Source organism: Otolemur garnettii, unplaced genomic scaffold (assembly GCF_000181295.1).
Source record: "Otolemur garnettii isolate 467f Iridium unplaced genomic scaffold, OtoGar3 scaffold00002, whole genome shotgun sequence".
Classification (NCBI taxonomy): Eukaryota; Metazoa; Chordata; class Mammalia; order Primates; family Galagidae; genus Otolemur; species Otolemur garnettii.
This window is the reverse complement of record NW_003852397.1, coordinates 24,784,794-24,796,967: the sequence shown is the minus strand read 5'-3', so window position 1 is coordinate 24,796,967 and position 12,174 is coordinate 24,784,794.

Here is a 12,174-nt window from a genome sequence, read left to right as displayed (position 1 = left end):
AGATCGCCAGCCAGTTCACCCAGCACCATTTGTTAAATAGGGAATCTTTTCCCCACTCAATGTTTTTAATTGGCTTGTCAAAGATCAGATAATGGTAAGTAGCTGGGTTCATCTCTTGGTTCTCTTTTCTGTTCCATGCACGTATCTCTCTGTTTTTGTGCCAGTACCATGCTGTTTTGATCACTATCGATTTATAGTATAGTCTGAGCTCTGGTAGCGTGATTCCTCCTGCTTTGTTTTTATTTCTGAGTAATATCTTGGCTATTTGAGGTTTTTTCTGATTTCATATAAAACGAAGTTTTTTTGAGATCTTTAAAGTATGACAGTGAGGCTTTAATAGAGATTGCATTAAAATTATATATTGCTTTGGGTAGTATGGACATTTTAACAATGTTGATTATTCCCAGCCATGAGCATGGTATGTTTTTCCATTTGTTAACATCTTCAGCTATTCCTTTTCTTAGAATTTCATAGTTCTCTTTATAGAGGTCTTTCGCATCCTTTGTTAGGTAAACTCCCAAATATTTAATCTTCTTTGGTACTACTGTGAAAGGAATAGAGTCCTTGACTATTTTTTCAGCTTGACTATTGTTGGTATATATGAAAGTTACCAATTTATGAGTGTTGATTTTGTAGCCTGAGACACTGCTATATTCCTTGATCACTTCTAAGAGTTTTGCAGTAGAATCCCTGGTGTTTCCCTGTTTTTAAACATTGTAATGAAAGTCTTAGCCACCGCAATTAGGCAAGATAAAGCAATCAAGGGTATCCATATGGGGTCCAAGGAGATCAAACTTTCACTTTTTGCAGATGATATGATTGTGTATCTGGAAAACACCAGGGATTCTACTACAAAACTCTTAGAAGTGATCAAAAAATACAGCAGCGTCTCACATGAGGTATTGAACTTTACATTCAGTTGGGGCTCTATAGAAGTCAGTGAGTCACAGACCTTTTCCTCATATTTATTGTAATCTCATATGTTTGAGACTTTTGTCAACAAGTAAATGCAGTATGAACAGTGCTCCAACAGGCGTACCAAATGGTGCTATAAAGGAGGGGTCATCAACAATCCTTTGGGGAGCCATAGTTCAAAGGAGATCTCAAAGATCTAAGGATACAAGATCTTGGCTTTGAAGGACAGGAGGCTACAAAAGGTAGACAAGGGTGTAACAATTCAGAGAGAGGGAAATTTGTGTGCAATTTCCAGACCAGAAAACAGATTTGTACATTCAAAGGAGAAGATTTTAAATCAGTATTGTTGGGTGTGAGAAGTTTCATTGGGAGTTATGAAAAGGAGATTGGAGAGACAGGCTAGGAGCAGCTCACAGGAGACCTTGCATTCCAGGTTAAGGGCTTTGGGTTTTACCTGGAGAAATTAGAGAACCAATGAAATGTCCCTTTAGCAGCAGCAATAGAGGTTGATAGAAGGGGTGTAGAACTCAGAAGCAGGCAGCAAATATGTTAAAATGTTTTTGTGATAGTCCAGGTGAGAGAAGATGATGAAGGAGGGATCAGGGGGAAATAGACCTACAGGAAACACTTGGCATTTGGTGATTGGAAAGATGTGGAATAGTGCTCAAGTTTCTGGTTTTGGTACCTACCTGGATTTGTCCTCCTCATGTAACCAACCAAAGGCAGTAATTATACACAAGTAAGTAGAATCAAATCATGGTATGTCTTCTATAGCAGTTCCACGGGAAGTACACTACAATGATTGTTTTTATGTTTAAACATAAAATAAAAGATATAACTGATAGTTTAAAACTTCCAGTAGACTGAAGGCTACTGAAGTTGATCTCATTCCACGCTACTCATTTGAATCTCAGCATTGGCCATCTTTCAACATGTACCTTCACTATCTCTGAAAAATCTGATACTTTTCATTAGTAGTTCTTACTGTGGCTATGCTGCTGTTGTGTTCAGTAATGATTTTTATATTCTCTTCACTAAAATGTATTGGAGGCAATCCCCATGTCTTCTACTTCCTATGAAGCTAAAAATAGCACTCAGGACCCAGCTTTTGCCTAAAGGCATGACCTCACCTGGTACCTGTATGAATTCTCTTTTTGAGAAGTCAGGGATATAATATACTAGAGCTATATAAACAAGGAGTTTGTGTGTGTGTGGTATAGGGAAAGGGACCCTGGGGTTCCTCTCTGGGCCAGAACCACTGTCTAAAAGAAACTGAACCAGGCCAGGCATTAGCATTATGGGTGCTATGACCATGCATCTCAAAGTAGAAATTATTATACAAGGTCTGACATTACAACCTGATGACTGTCTCAGAAAACCCAGAATTGCCAAAATTTTGACTCATGGTGATAACCAGGGCACAGAAAGTTGCCTTTTAAAATAAGAAAAATAGGGGTGGGAGTGGGGTGAGATTTGTTAAAGCAAACAGAATGACAACTAGGTAGCAGGAATACTTTCTAGTGTTCTATAGCATTGCAGGATGACTATAGTTAATGGTAATATACTATATAGTTCCAAATAGCTGGAAGGATATTGAATGTTCCTAACACAAAGACATGATAAATGTTTAGGAGGGTGGATATGCTAATACCCTGATCTGATCACTATACATTACATGTATTGCAACATCTCTATAAATACATATAATTTTTATGTGTCAATTTAAAACAATTTTAAAATAACATAAAATAAGTAAACTGTATCTTTTCTTATTGGCTCATTCCAAATAGTAAGTTAGTCAAAATGTTTTCTTTGCTATTGTTACAATTGTCATTACTGTTTTTTTTGTTTTGTTTTATCTTTTGCAGTTCTTGGATGGGGCTGGGTTTGAACCTGCCATCTCCGGCATATGGGGCCGGCACCTTACTCCTTTGAGCCACAGGCACCACCCTCTGTCATTGTTGTTTTTTAGCTGGCCCAGGCTGGGTTCAAACACGCCAGCCTCGGTGTATGTGGCCAGCACCCTACCCACTGAGAGATGGGCGCCGCATGTCAAAATGTTTTTAGGTCACTTCTATACATGGGTAATCACTACAAGTAGCCATTTTATCTAGGGGTAGGCTTAGGAAAAAAATTCCAAATCTATTGTACTTAATTTGCAAAAAGGACTCTTACATACCTCTTTCAAAAGGCCTGATTTTAGAAATATAAATCAAGTGGGAAAAATATTTTAAGTCTTGTTAAAACACAGAAATTTATAAAATAAGTATTTTTATTTACAGCCTCTGACACCATTATTCAATGTACAGAGAGATACTGCCTTTTAAAATCATTCTGTTTCTGTTCAATGAGAAATGGAGACTAATAGTTTATTGGCTGTTTTCACCACAGTCTATTTCTGTGTCCTCAAATGCACCGGATCTGTTCAAATGTTAAAATTCAGATTTATATAAAAGCAATACATTGCAGTATTGTCTACAGCAACAAGAACATCATATCTAACGTTCACATAGTGGTTACTATGAAGTAGGCATTTTTGTAACCGTTTTATATCTATTAACTCTTCACAGTAATATTCTGGAGTAAGTACGAAAAGGCTTCCATTCCAGCTGAAATAAATGAGAGTAAGGGACATTAAGTAACTTACTCAATTAAGTAAATGAAGGACCTGGGCTTATGACCTGGGCTCTCAAGAACTATGTTAGCTGTCTCTCAGTGAAAACTGGAAATCATTTCTGTGACCACAAACAGGAGACTAGTTAAATGATGGTACAGCCGTATGATGGAAGACCATGCAGTGTGAAACAGAAATATCTATATCCACTGATCTGGACAGAGGTCAAGGAGACACTGTTAAGTGAGAAGTTGTAGACTATCTGGTATAGTGTGGTCCATGTTTGTTAAACTGTGCGTGTGTGTGCACACGTGTGTTTATTTAAGAGATGGCAGATACATAACAAAATATTAAGAGAGGCCGTCGGTGGAAAATGAAATTGAAGAGGGAGGAGATCTTTCTAGTTTTATTTTAGACAGTATTCTTATTTCCAGTTTTTTACATTGACATTGTATTATTTTGCTAATAAACATTTTTTTAAACAACAACAACTATCAAGTCCTTTCCCTGCTCTACCAACCATGGACATAGCAGTGGGATGGATCTTCCTGATGAAGAACAGGTTTTGGAAGTTCACCTTTGTATTTTCAGAACTTTTCTTCACATCGGATATGTACACACAACAATTTAAAAAACTGAATGTTGCCTTATAATTCATCAGCTAAAATAGAAAACTTCTCAAATTGTTACTGAGATATATAATAGAAATTAAAAGCTTCCTGGACTTTCATTGTGTCTAAAAGAAAGTTTGAAGGAATCTTCTCACAAATGTAATCAAGGTGTAACTTTATCCTTTATATATATAAAAGAATAATTTATTGTAAAACATAGGAAAAGATAAGGTAAGAGTTGTTTGATTTTTTACTATCCTTCTGGAAAGAGCATTGCCTACCTAGACGCTTGCCTCTGTGGGAAAAAAAATTTCACTTTTTCCCCCACGTATATTGGATTAGCCACCTGCAACATAAAGGAACCAATTTAAAATGATAATTGTTGCTATTACGGAAATTAACCCTAATAACTAGTTTTATGCCTATTTTAGTATTCCTTTCCATACTGACAAGATAAATCTTTGTTCCCCAAGTGCTTGTCAAACCAGCTCTTTTGTCTTCCTGTCATTGTCCTCATTAGTTACTTAAACAAAACATTATCATGTGTCAACAAAAAATTTGAGAACTGTGCTTTCACGAAGTTTACCCAAACATACTCATGAACAATGCCCTTCTATGGTTTTTAATGAAACGTGTAGTATACCAGTCGGTTTTTCCTTCGTAGCTGGGTCAATCAATTTGTAGAGGATTTGAAACTACTTTTTAATCTGGAGGGAGAAGACACGCATTGGAATATTGAAGCCCAAGGACTTTAACTTGCTTAGGACCTAGCACCGAATAAGTGTGAGGGTTAGGATAAGAATACAGGCCTCCTGTTTTCTTGCTCACTAGGCAGAAATGGTCTCTTCAGAAAAGTGGTTATATTGGAAGTATGGTGGCTTTCCAGAAGCTACTTCAAGCCAAGAGGCTTGTGAAGAGTTAATGTGAGATAAACTTTCACATCAATAATTTTGCTAGATGATTAAAGGAAGATTTTTTTAAATTCCAGATTAATATGAGGGTACAAACAATCCTGTTACAATGTTTGCATTTGTTAGGTAAAGTCCCTGTTGTAGTTGAGCCCCTTACCCAGGAAGTGTGCCATATACCTTTACATTGTGCCCATTAAGTGGGAGCACACCCATGCCACTCCTTCTTCCCTCCTCCCCCCGCCCCCCACCTCCCCAACTTGAATTGAATCAAGTTTTTCTCTAGTGTGGGAGTGTATTAGTCTCCTGGCTTCATATTAGTACTGAGTACATTGGAAAGTTGCTTTTTCATTCTTATGATACTTTACTAAGAAGAATATGTTTCAACTCCAAACAGGTTAATACAAAATTCGTAAATTCTCCTTCCTTTTTATGGGTGAATAGTATTCCGTGATATACACATGCCACAGTTTATGAATCCATTCCTAGGTTGATGGGAACTCAGGATGTTATCATGAAGGAAGATTTTTGTTTTAAACTAAAATAAAAAACGACTTGCCAAAACTTTTTAAAATCAAGATGAACCACAAAATATCAAAGAAACTCTGCATTTCAATCTAATAGTTTGACCTATGTGCCCACGAATGGCACAGTAAATATAAAGGTAATTGTCTACTTTCCTCAGCAAAAGGGATATTTTGATGAGAATATTTGTGAACTGCTTGCAAAATGAGAAGCTAAGCAATAGCAAGTCCCTCAGATTTGAGAGCAGGTGAAACATGAATTAATTACGACAAGCAGGTGGCTACCTGGTTATCCTCTTATCTCTTGCCTGTAGTTTCAACAGAAGAGTGCCTTCTCCACAGAAAGGGGAGCCTACTAGGTCCACAAAAGGGCAAAGGATTGAAGACAGGGTGTGTTTCAGTGAACTCCACCTTCAAGGAAAGAAAGAGAAAAACTGAGAAGCCTGGAGCTTCTGGAACTATTAGAATGTCAAAAACAATAAGCTTGAGATAAGAACTATTTGTTCCTTTATTCCACACATTTATCATGAGTCCCTACTATTTTCCAGATCATAGTCACCACTCTCAATGACTTTGCGTCAGAAGAGCAGATACTAATGTCATAATGTACTTTCTGGAAGCGTTAAGTGCTATAAAAAAAATAAAGTAGGGTAAGAGGCTAGAGAGTGATCCTGGATGAGAGTGTGATTTTGTATAGAAGCATCAGGGAAGTGTTCTCCTAAGAGGTGAGGTTGGAGCAGACTAATACAAGGAATAAGGTAAGTGCATTGCAAATACCTGTAGAGCAGGCTGAGGGAACCTGGAAATGTAGAGACTCTGAGGTGACGTGTCCTGGGCATGTCTGGGGACCACCCAGATGGCCTGCCTGGCTAAGTAAATGAGAAAAATGGGGAATAGGGAGAAAGGGGTGAGGAGGAAGAGCCAAGTTTTCCTGGTCATCCAGGGCTTTGTAGGACTCAAGCTTCGATCATAGGGATGATAGGAAATCAATGAAGAATTTAAAACAGTTGAGTGACATGATCTTACTTATGTGTGACACAGTCTGATTTGCATGTTCACAATTCTAAGAATTTCAGATGATTTCCTAGCAATGATAACAACTTAAAAAAAAAAAGGTAAGGAAAATAGCCTGCACCTCTGGGAAGCTATGGAAAGGAAAAATGGAATAGATGGGAAAATGCCTCAAAAGGGAAAAGCATGGAATTTTAATTGTTACAAATCTTTTGAGGTTTCCTCCCAAATTTAGCAGATCATGTTGCACTGCACCTTGTAAGAGATTAAAGTTTTAAATGATCATTAATTAAGTAAAACCGAAAGTATGCATGCTATATCATTCGTGATCCTCATTAATAGAGAGTCTCTGACAATTCAGAATGAAGACACATCTGTTACAGGTAAAGCTCCCCAGAGCGGCATATGTTTTCTTTGCTGCTCACAGAAGATGGAATTTCTAACTCAGCGAGCGTGAAGACCCCAGACACATTGGCAGGGTAAGTTCTGGGGAAGAGAAATGTTCACAGTCTCAAGGATCTCCACTCTAAGTAGGGCTACACAGTGAGCTGAATGGTCCCGCCCTTGACCCGGCATTAGCTCTTGTGTCGAGAGGATGGGTATTTGGGGTCCCTTTGATTGGAAGTAATTTGTAATCACGAATAGGAGAATTAGCAGTTACTAATGGCAAGGGCGATGATTTTTTTTGTAGCAACAAAAGTCATAAAGTTTCAATTCCAACCCCCTTATCAGTCATACTTGGGTTTTAAAATATGATGAGAGAAACTACTGAAATAATAGGCTTTTCTTTATTAAGCCTTAATTTTATTTATTTATTTATTATTTATTTATTAAGCCTTTGATTTATTTAATATAGCTCCTTGACCCAAGGTGGTCCCCCTTACTATATAAAGTAACCATATTAATGTTTAATTAAGTATTTTTTTGCCTAAAAATTTCCATGCCTGCCTGTGGCAATAAGATAAAATGCAAAATATTCAGGTTTTTATAAAACGTAGGATGTTTTTCTCTTGTGTAGCCTTATCTAAAACCCCACTCCTGGAAAAAAGAGAACAGCCTTACCTGGATGTCCTAACAGTTGTCTTGGGGACAGGGCACAACAACATATGACCCATGACAGATAAGAAAATTTCCTAGTCCCGATCATAAGAGTCTGTCCTCTGTCTTTTCCTTCTTGAGCTCCCTATGTTAATATGTGAAGTCAGGCAGTCTAACTTCTTTTGTACCACTTGGGGACAGCTGACAAATTATCACCTCCCTGCTGTGCCACGGGGCTTAGAAGCTCAGCATCTGTATTTACTCATTCAGTAAACAAGTGCCAAGGGCCTGCCATGTGCCAGGTACTCAGGATCCAAAGGCATTCCGAATCCTGCTGTCTCTCTGGGGTGTTTTGGGAGACTTGGACGCCCTCTTATCCCCACCTCCCCCAAAGTAATCTCGTTCATAATTTTAACTAAGACTTGTTTTAGCCTTAAGAGTTCTACTCCCCAACACAAATACAGTTCTATTTAGATTAACACAGCATCTCCTGTTTTATCCAAAGCCCTCCTTTTGGATAATGAAACCCTCACAGGCAGGAGAAACTGAAGAGTTGTTTGCTCAGCTGCTTGACAGAAAATACCTCTGCAGATGGCATCTGCTTGTTTCGGCTTGGTTGAAAAAAAGGGCTTGTGAGTGTTTGAGGTTTGTCTTTTTCATCCACAGGCTCCTTTTTCTAATGTCTCCGTCCCTTGGATGAAGCCTGTGCCCTCTACCTCTCCCTCCATGCGGGCACCTACCTAATGTCTCCTTGTTCTGTTCAGTCTTCCTCCACCTCCCCTACGCCCCTACCCTGCCCACAGCATAAAAGCCAACTCAGTGTTTATGAAGGACTCTTTAACTATGGAGCTGCTTGCTCTCTGCCACACCTTTAGAAGTTTAGAGTGAATTGATATATTTGACAGATTTTTATTCACAGATTTTAGGTCAATCTGTGTACTGTTTTTCATTTGTGTACTATTCTATGTGCTTCAGATAGAAATAAGTTATACAGAAGTTTTGGTAGAGGAGATGGAAGAAACAGGTTGGGCATGGTGGGGACAGGTGTCCTAAAACAGCGGAAGGAAAATTTCCTAGGCCAAAGTAAAACTAGCACAGTCTCCTCTCCTCTCCTCTCCTCTCCTCTCCTCTTTTCTCTTCTCTCCCCTTGTTTCCCCTTTCCTTCCCTCCGCTTCCCTCCTTTCTTCTCCTCTCTCTCTCTCTATCCATCTTCTCTCTCTCTCTGTTTTACTATCTTTCTTTCTGGAAAATATGTCTATATGGGGGAAGAGGCTTCTGCAAGGAAAAAATTGTCTTTTAGGGGCCCAGGACAGTCAGAAGTGAGTGTCTCTGCAAAAAAATGTTTAAGCATAATACATTAAGAGTAAATTTGTATTAAAAATGGGATTCCAAGATTTTGCCAGTGAGCAAACATTTAGCTAGGTAGTGACATATGTGTAAGAAAAACAATGGGAGGAAAAATAACAAAATGTCAAGAGTTGCTCTTACTGTTTGGGGTGGTGAGAGGAGGATACTTTTTTACTTGTTACAAATTTGCTACAATAAACCTCTATGTCTTTATAATCAGGATGATAATGGTGACTTGAGCCTTTAGGATACATATAGCTTTGCTACAATATTACAGAGCCATGCCTTTTATTATGTAAATGTTTCTTTCGCCCATGCATCAGTATGTTATTTTGGTACTGGCCATGAAGTTTGTGACCAAGTTATGTAGGGCTAGAAAGCATTCTTTTCATTTTCTTAGTCATGACTTATGATAAAGGTAGCTCACTTAAAATCCCTTTCGGAGATTTGGGATTGATGCAGGGAACTTCAGGGAAAAAGTCTGAGCTGTTTCAGCAAAATGACATATTTTCTAGTTAAAAAGGATGTTTGAAAAAGATTCCAAGTGCCATGGACAATGCATTCCTAAACTTGCCTTTTATTTTGGGTGATGTAAAATTGACAAAAAACTGAGTACATAAAAATTAATAATAATAACCAAAGTGATTAAATTCCATTTTAATTTCCAAAAGGTTGTCTTTTTTTCAGAAGTTTTCTAAAATGACTAATTTGATACATTCTAGGAAAGTCAAGTTTTCTTTGTTATATAGTTGTATCAAAGCTCCACCCCCCAAACATGGTCAGAATTTTCTAGGTTCACCATCTACACTGTATACTAAATTACAATCATTATTTCCTTTTTTTTGCACTCTATACTGCCTTTGATAATTTTATACGATTTGAATAATATTTCTTAATGTTACCTTGCAAGAAAGATGCTTAGTTTCTTGTTGTAGGCCAAGGACAGTTAAAATACTGAATTACATTATACTTTGCTATATAGTTAAGTACTGTGTTAAAGAATTTTCTTTTTATTTTAATAACAGAGTCTCTCTTTTTAAGTTATAATGAAAGAATAAGAGGTGATGGAAAGGGGGCTGGCCAACACCTATATTCCCAGCACTTTGGGAGTCTGAGGTGGGTGGATTATCTGAGCTCACAGGTTCTAGACCTGCCTGAGCTCACAGTTTTGAGACCAGCCTGAGCTGGAGCAAGACCCAGTCTCTTAAAAAAAAAAAAAAAAAGGCAGGTGTTATGGTAGGTGCCTGTAGTCCCAGTTACTTGGGAAGCTGAGGCAAGAGAACAGCTTGAGCCCAAGACTTTGTGGTTGCTGTGAGCTATGACACCACAGCACTGAACCAAGGGTGATAAAATGAGACTCTGTCTCAAAAAAAAAAAAGAGAGAGATTATGGAAGCCTCTCTAGATGATACGGTGTTTCATACTTTTAGAGGGAAAGAAATTCTTGAAAAAATAAAAATGTTTTGGTTTACAGAGTCTTTAAAGTAAGTTTTAGAGATATTAACTTTAATTATAAATGTGATTGTGAGATATTAAAATTAATAGCCCAATTCTTAGCTAAAATTAATTGAAAATGATGCTTAATGCACAAGTTGCTTAGCAATTACATTTTTGTATTTTCACATTAATTTTCCAAAAGCGGCTGCTCAGTTTATGCATAATAGCTAAAAACAACTCATTGTGATTCCAAAACAATTTTTTCCTCCAGTTTGTAAGCAACGTCTTGTTAAAATAAAAAGAAAATAATCTAAATTTCAAGTTTATACTCATTTTATATTATTTATTTATTAGACATAGGGTTTTTTTTTTAATCTGATGAAAGCAGTAGCCCCTCATTGCAGAGAAAGAGAATATGCAAACATATTCAGAATTTTTCCTGTGGTTACAGAGGGTTCACTGATAGCCTGATGTCTTTCCATGGACCACTTCACTATCCATAAACCCAAAGTTCAGAACTACTGTTCAAAAGCCAGGTAAATAATTTATGGTAAAAATCAAGAGGCAGATTGATATTTTTGCTTTGTTGGGATTCTTTATTTCCTTACTGAGTTTAATTCATTGATGGAATAACAGAAATAGTTTGTAAATATTTAAGCTAAATATTGAGCTAAATTTACAAAAGTGAGCATAGAAACACAAGCTTCCACATTTTAATATATTAGCTAGTTAGCAGGGTCACAGGAAGAGAAGACAAAGTGAAATCTTATCCTTCTACCATTTATTTTCTTAAAGGGCTCAAATGATTGCGTTTCCATGTGTTGAACAACTTGCCACAGTAACAACAAACCTCCCACTCACCAGTGCTGCTATAAGCACTACTTACGGTTTACCAATTCCAAGATGCTTTCTAGGTCCTCACTTGCAGACAGATGAAAGCCATTCCTCACTGATGAAGTTTTCACTGCAAACACATCACTGTTGCCTGTGTTGTGGACTTCACTGACCCAGAATAATCCCATTCGCCTTTATATAGTTTAAATAGTATTGGAATGTTAAGGCAGAATGGGTTTCAACTAACGAAAGCAAGCTTCATTTGATTTTGATGCACCTAAGGCCTCATTTTATCCCATTTCAAATCTACTCAGAAAATTCCTAAGTGAGACAAAAACAACAAAGAAACTAAACTAAAACCTGAATTAAAAAAGAAACAAGTAAGAACAAGACATTCCTAAGCATCTTTATTTTGAAAGCCTTTAAAATTTGGCCACTTTGCATTGTACATAGGATAGCTAAAGAATTCTGAAGTCATGTAATGCCATGTTGAAAGCAAATTTGGGGCTCAACTTTTGATTACAAAATGGTAGCATAGAAGCAATGGTGGCTTTGGTTCCCCCCAAAGAAAACCCAAACACAAGCAATATCTCAGAACTCAAACATGAAGACAAGCCAGTACTCAAAATCACAGAGAGGTGAAAAAACTCTGAGAATAAGATAAAAGAATTGGATTTCCACTTCTACAATGCCTCTTTCCCCATTCTGACTATACTGGACAACCAGGCTGTGTTTCCTGGCAGGAGATCTGTCTCTATTTTAACCCATGGGAAGTACTGCAAGTGGCTGAAGAAAGAAATATCCCTAAGGTCATGCCCAGGGGACCAGTGGAACAGGCTTCCCACAGCATGCTGCTGCTGAATAGCCACTCTGATTTTTATGACTGCTTTGGCCAAGTTAAATATAGTGTTTCCACTGAGAGAGATGGTATCCCTA